The following is a 6,000-nucleotide window of genomic DNA, read 5'->3' on the forward strand; positions in this document are numbered from 1 at the left end:
GGTTCCTTACTTCCCTAGAGAATAACTCCTTCAGACTGCCAAAAACATCCTCATGGATGTTCACAATAACGCTAGAGGCTGCATCATCGTCAAGTAATTTCCCCATCATAGACAAAGGGGGTCATTCCGACCCTGGCGGTAAAAACCGCCAGGGCCGGGGACCGCGGGAGCACCGCCAACAGGCTGGCGGTGCTCCCTTGGACATTCTGACCGCGGCGGTACAGCCGCGGTCAGAAACGGAAAACCGGCGGTTTTCCGATGGTTTTCCGCTGCCCTGTGGAATCCTCCATGGCGGCGCAGCTTGTTGCGCCGCCATGGGGATTCCGACCCCCATACCGCCATCCTGTCCCTGGCGGTTTTGGCCGCCAGTCACAGGATGGCGGTATGGGGTGTCGTGGGGCCCCTGGGGGCCCCTGCAGTGCCCATGCCAATGGCATGGGCACTGCAGGGGCCCCCGTAACAGGGCCCCACCAAGATTTTCAGTGTCTGCCATGCAGACACTGAAAATCGCGACGGGTGCAACTGCACCCGTCGCACCCCTTCCACTCCGCCGGCTCCATTCGGAGCCGGCATCCTCATGGAAGGGGGTTTCCCGCTGGGCTGGCGGGCGGCCTTCTGGCGGTCGCCCGCCAGCCCAGCGGGAAACTCAGAATTACAGTGGCGGTCTTTTGACCACGCAGCGGTATTCTGACGGCGGGACTTTGGCGGGCTGCCTCCGCCACCCGCCAAAGTCAGAATGACCCCCATAGTGTTATCCACCCTCTAATACATATGTTCCATAATTTTAGAATTGGCTTGCGCATGGCTCCATTTTAAAGCCGCCTTATTATTTGAAAGGACAACATCCGCCGGTGAACTACCCTTTCCAACAACTGGAGTCAGCTTGAACAGGCCCGCCAATTCCAACCCAAGGGCATTGTGGTCACTGACCTCCCTCTGCAGAACAGACATATCACCCAACTGGGTCATAGATTCAAAGTTAAGAAAATATAATCAATCCTACTTGGGCATGTCAAATGGTTAAAAGTCATGGCACCACCTTCATCTGACACACTCCTCCTGTTACATGCCCTAAGCCCCACTCTCAAAGTGATGCCCAACAACTGCAGAGCCAAAACCAAGTATTTTTTTTCCCATCTGGATACCTAGTTTTGGAATACGCCATGTAGCGTCCTCCTCCTTTGAGATGGTCAGAATACAAAGGTCCAAAGGCTCGAAGGTCACAATGAAATACCCCACCACTTCTACAGAAGCATTATCGGGTAAAGCAGTCAGGAGAGTGTCCAGGGCAGCAAGGACGGGGAACTGCTTACTCACTCCCTGAGGCCTGTTATATACATTAAAAAAGTAAATACTAACCCCTTTTTTACACACAAGAAGGTCTAACAAATACTACAGGCCAGTGAGTTTCTGACCCAAATCAGCAAACCCCCTACTGGGTGACCTCTTTCTTGCACAACAGCAGGGCAAACAAAGCTTGAATACCCACATCAATAGCAAGGCTCGGGGAACCATCTCTTGAAAGACACATACATCGTACTCATCAGTAAATTGCCCTCACTCATGATCGAATAATTTTGACTAAATCCCTGCTAGATTCCACGATAAAAGGGTCTATGTTTTTTTCACACTGCACTCTGTTTGCTGGCGTGAAGAGCTTCCCGCAAAGCTTGGGGCTGTTGAAGCTCTGAGGCAACAAGTTAATCACAAGTGTCTAAAGAGGATAACTGGGCAAATCTATTAGCAGTGGCCACAGTACTGAAACCAGCATGGTCAAAGACCTACCCCTCCCGAATCCCTAGGGGCTACTGGACCACACGGGGAAGGAACCAGGCCAGCCCTGTAACATATATAGAAGAAGCCAAGAGGGAGAGAACAATAGAGGTTGGGGGCTGGGCAGGTCCCGGGCAGTGGACCGAGGACAGGAGGCAACCAGGGGACGATTACAATTAATTATTACACAATCCCTATCCAACAATTTTGGAACCTTTGCTATTCAGTGCATCCTCCTCAACATGTTGTTCCACCCTCTACCTCCCTCCCATGTGGCGAATGCAAGCGCAGCCAGTACAAAACCCTGTCCCACAACTGCTCAGAATCTTCCAAAGCCCCAGGTATTAAAGGAGGCACGTTCCCCAGAACAACCACATACGGTGCAGCTTCCAGAGGTAAGTTAATGTGGGCCAGGCACTGGTTTACAGCAACCTTGCCCCACTGGGAAGTAGTGACGTTGGAACCCTTGGGCCCTAAGGAGGAACCCAGCATGTTAGGCACACCCTGATCAACTGCCCTCCCACCCATACCCTTCAAAACCTCTTGTTGAGTCTTGCCCTCTTTCCTGCGATGCACAGTTTTGGGTCCTTCCAGATGATCCACCCTTGCCTGGAGTGAGGAACAGTCACCAGTGATGCCACATGGGGCAGACAGACATTCAATAGAAGTGATTTGGTTACTGTCTCCATGCGCTAGTGCCAACAATGGAAATGTTGATAAAGCTGCTGGCTGGAGGAGGCAGAAGTTGCAGGGATAGGCACCGGAGGTCCCTGCGGGAGAGCCCTGGGTGGCCAATTCACTAATTTCTGTTTGATAGCACAAAGCCTGGAAAGAAGTGGATCCAATTTGCTGTCCAGAGCAGCAATTAGTTGATTAGGCAAGGGTCTTAACAAGGTATCCATCCTTGCATGCACCACTGCACCTGCACCACCACCGTGTAGAGAAGAAGGTTCAAAAGTGGTCCCATGGGGGCTTTTGAACTTAAACTGTTTGGTCCTGTTTTTTCCTCTTCCTTTCACCAGCTTCACCCTTGCCCAGCACTTTCACTTCGCTAGCCAGAGTATCTAGGGTCATTGCACTGCCTGTACAGCCTCTGGGGTCACCATCAGGGGGAGCACAAAACTTCTGAAGCTGCTAGTGAGACTCCCGCACCAAATGGCCCCACAGAGTGGATTGAGTCACCACACAGGAGAGTAGTTGTACGGGCTAGGTCAGGGGATGAGAGGGACAACATGCGTTCATCCAGCTCGATTTCCCTATTAATTACTCCAACTGCCCTTTGCAAGAACCCATCTAGGATGATGGGGGTTGGTATGCGTAAGTTAGAGGACCTTGCGGGTAACCTTCTCCTCCCTATCACTCACTCAGAAATGGCAGCAAGGGGATAAGAGCACTTAACAAGGACCTATAGCCCTTACTTGCTGATTGACCTTTACAAGAAAACAGGCAAAAATCAGGGTGACAAGCAAAAAAAGAGAAGGTACTTCCTGAATCTAATGATGTAGTGAGAGATGTGGCCCAGCCTGGACATTTTTGGGCGAGGACTGAATAGACCAGCCCGGCCTTTGCCTGGGCGCGTTCTGCACAACTGCAGCACAGAACGTCCTTAAATGCACCTCCAGGTGTGAAGAGTGAAAACATCGGCCCTCCTGCCACACTGGCTCCTCTGGGTTGTAGTGTCTGGGCCCCCTTGGTCAGCGGTACGACTCCTGCACCACGGGAGCACCGAAGGTCCTTAAATGCGCCTCTGGACACAAAGAGTGAAAGCTGCAGCCCTCCTGCTGCCCAGGCTCCTGGGGGTTGAAGTGCACTACCCCCCTTGGTCACTGGTAAGTCTCCTCATTCTAGTGATTATGTCACACTGATAGGGAGTCTGCTGGAAGCAAGAAAGGTTTTGATCTAAATCATGCAAGACACTACATCTCCTCCTTGGTTAAATAAAAAAATTACTATTATTTAAAAAATCATTAGTCATACACATACGTGTAGAAACATATACAGTTACATCTCTTTAATCATCCGACCCGATCTGGTTACTGGAAGCTGTAGACCGTCATCTCCAGGGTCAGAAATTAATAAAGATGGTAAGGAATCAGCAACAGTTGCTGAGTTTTTTTCGGAATTAGGTGGTCATTATGATTCATTGTGAGGGGGCTCCTAGCCCACTGGTTCTGGAGGGCGCTTCCTGCCCACAGGATGAGGGGGGTTGGCTGCCCACTGGTTATGAAGGGGGCTTCCTGGCCACAGGATGAGAAGGGGGATGGCTGCCCACTGGTTCTGGAGGGGGCTTCCTGCCCATAGGATGAGGAGGGGACTGGCTGCCCACTGGTTATTGATGGTGCCCTTTGGCCTCTGGTTCCGGATGCTGCGCTTTGGCCTCTGGTTCTGGATGTTGCTCCTTGGCCTCTAGTTCTGGATGCTGCTCCATGGCCACTATATTGTGGGCCTCCTGGTCTAGGGATTTCCGTGGGGCCTCCTGGTCCAGGAATTTCTGTGGGGCCTCCTTGTCCAGGGATTTCTGTGGGTCCTCCTGGTCCAGGGATTTCTGTGGTGCCTCCTTGGCCTTGGATGGCTCAGGGGCCTCCTTGGCCTTGGATGTCTGGGGGGGCCTCCTGGGCCTTTGATTTCTGGGGTGCCTCCTTGGCCTTGGATTTCTGGGGGGGCCTCCTTGGCCTTGGATGTCTGGGGGGCCTCCTAGACCTTTGATTTCTGGGGAGCGTCCTTGGCCTTTGATTTCTGGGGTGACTCCTGGCCTTTGATTTCTGGGGGACCTCCTTGTGCAGGGACTTCGTTGGGGCCTCCTTGGCCCTGGGTTTTGGAGGTTGTCCCATGGTCTTGCCAGTCTGTTTGGGAGGGAGCAGCACTTTAGCCTTCCCTTTGGGGGGGAGAAGAGTGTCCATGTTGTGGGGGTCCGACTTTACACTCATGTGCCCCACAGTGGCAGCTGGAGACTTTGGGGGTGGAGCTGTGTCGGACTGGGTGCTTGAGGTACTGGCATGGGGTGGTGGGACCTTCCTTTTATGGGCAGGATGGGGGGAGGGGGAGGGAAGAGGTCAGACGGGCAAGAAAAAGCTTCTTAGGGACAATGGGGCGGGATGTGGGAGGAGGGAAGGAAGTGGAGGTAGAGGGAGTGGTAGTAGTAGGAGGAGGTGTGCTGGACTTGGGTGCAGGTGCACGGACAGTGCGCGTGTGTGAGGTGGATGGCTGCTGGGGGTCTGAGTGCGAGCGGGTGTGTGTTACTGGAGGGGGAACAGGGTGGGGGAGGACAAACATGACGTGTGTATGGATGTTGTGGTGGTGTCTGCAAGTGAGAAAGGTGTGCTGCATATGGTGGTTGTGATGGGGGTGACTGCGCATGTGGTGTGTGGGATGCATGTCTGCGGGTCTGCTGTTGTGACTGTGGGAAGGCTGTGCAGGTGGCAGGATCTGAGACTGTTGATGCAGTGCATGCAGGTGTGAGTGAGGATGTGACTGAGAGGGAGGAGGAGGAGGGAGAGACAGTGAAGGCAGTGGATGATGTGTGTGCATCTGTGTGTTTGCTGTATGAGTGCTTGTGAACTGAAGTATGCTGCTTATGTTTGTCTGTGCGAGTATTGTGTGTTGTTTGGGTGCATGCTTGTCAGTATGTGACTGGGTAGTGGTAGTTGGAGGGGGGACGGATGAAACAGAGACACTGGCTGCTGTCAGTGAAGAGGCTAGAGCCTGAAACGATCTCTGTAGGGCAACCAACCCACTCTGGATGCCCTCCAGGAAGGCATTGCATTGCTGCATCTGGAATGCCCGCCCCTGGATGGCATTCACAATGGTTGACTGCCCAACAGAGATGGATCTCAAGAGGTCAATAGCCTCCTCACTGAGGGCAGCTGGGTTGACTGGGGCAGGGCCTGAGGTGCCTGGGGCGAAGGAGATGACTACCCTTCTGGGTGAGCAGGCACGGACAACTCAGAGGGGGGCTACTGGGAGGGGGGTGCTGGTACATGGGTGGTGGTAGAACCTGCAGCTAGGGTGGTCTCAGAGGGGCCCGCCACCAACAGGAAGCTCCCATCGGAGGACAAATCAGAGTCAGCGGTGTCACCTCCTGGTCCCGCCATGGTGATCCCCTCGCCCTCCGTCCCACTGGTCCCCTCGGTGTTGGTGGACTCTACCTCCTGGGTCCTGTGGGCTGCAGCGCCGTTACTCACCATTGCCCTTGCTCCTTCCCCAGATGATGCATGCACACATGGACAG

The sequence above is a fragment of the Pleurodeles waltl genome, chromosome 3_1 (assembly GCF_031143425.1).
Source record: "Pleurodeles waltl isolate 20211129_DDA chromosome 3_1, aPleWal1.hap1.20221129, whole genome shotgun sequence".
Taxonomy (NCBI): Eukaryota; Metazoa; Chordata; class Amphibia; order Caudata; family Salamandridae; genus Pleurodeles; species Pleurodeles waltl.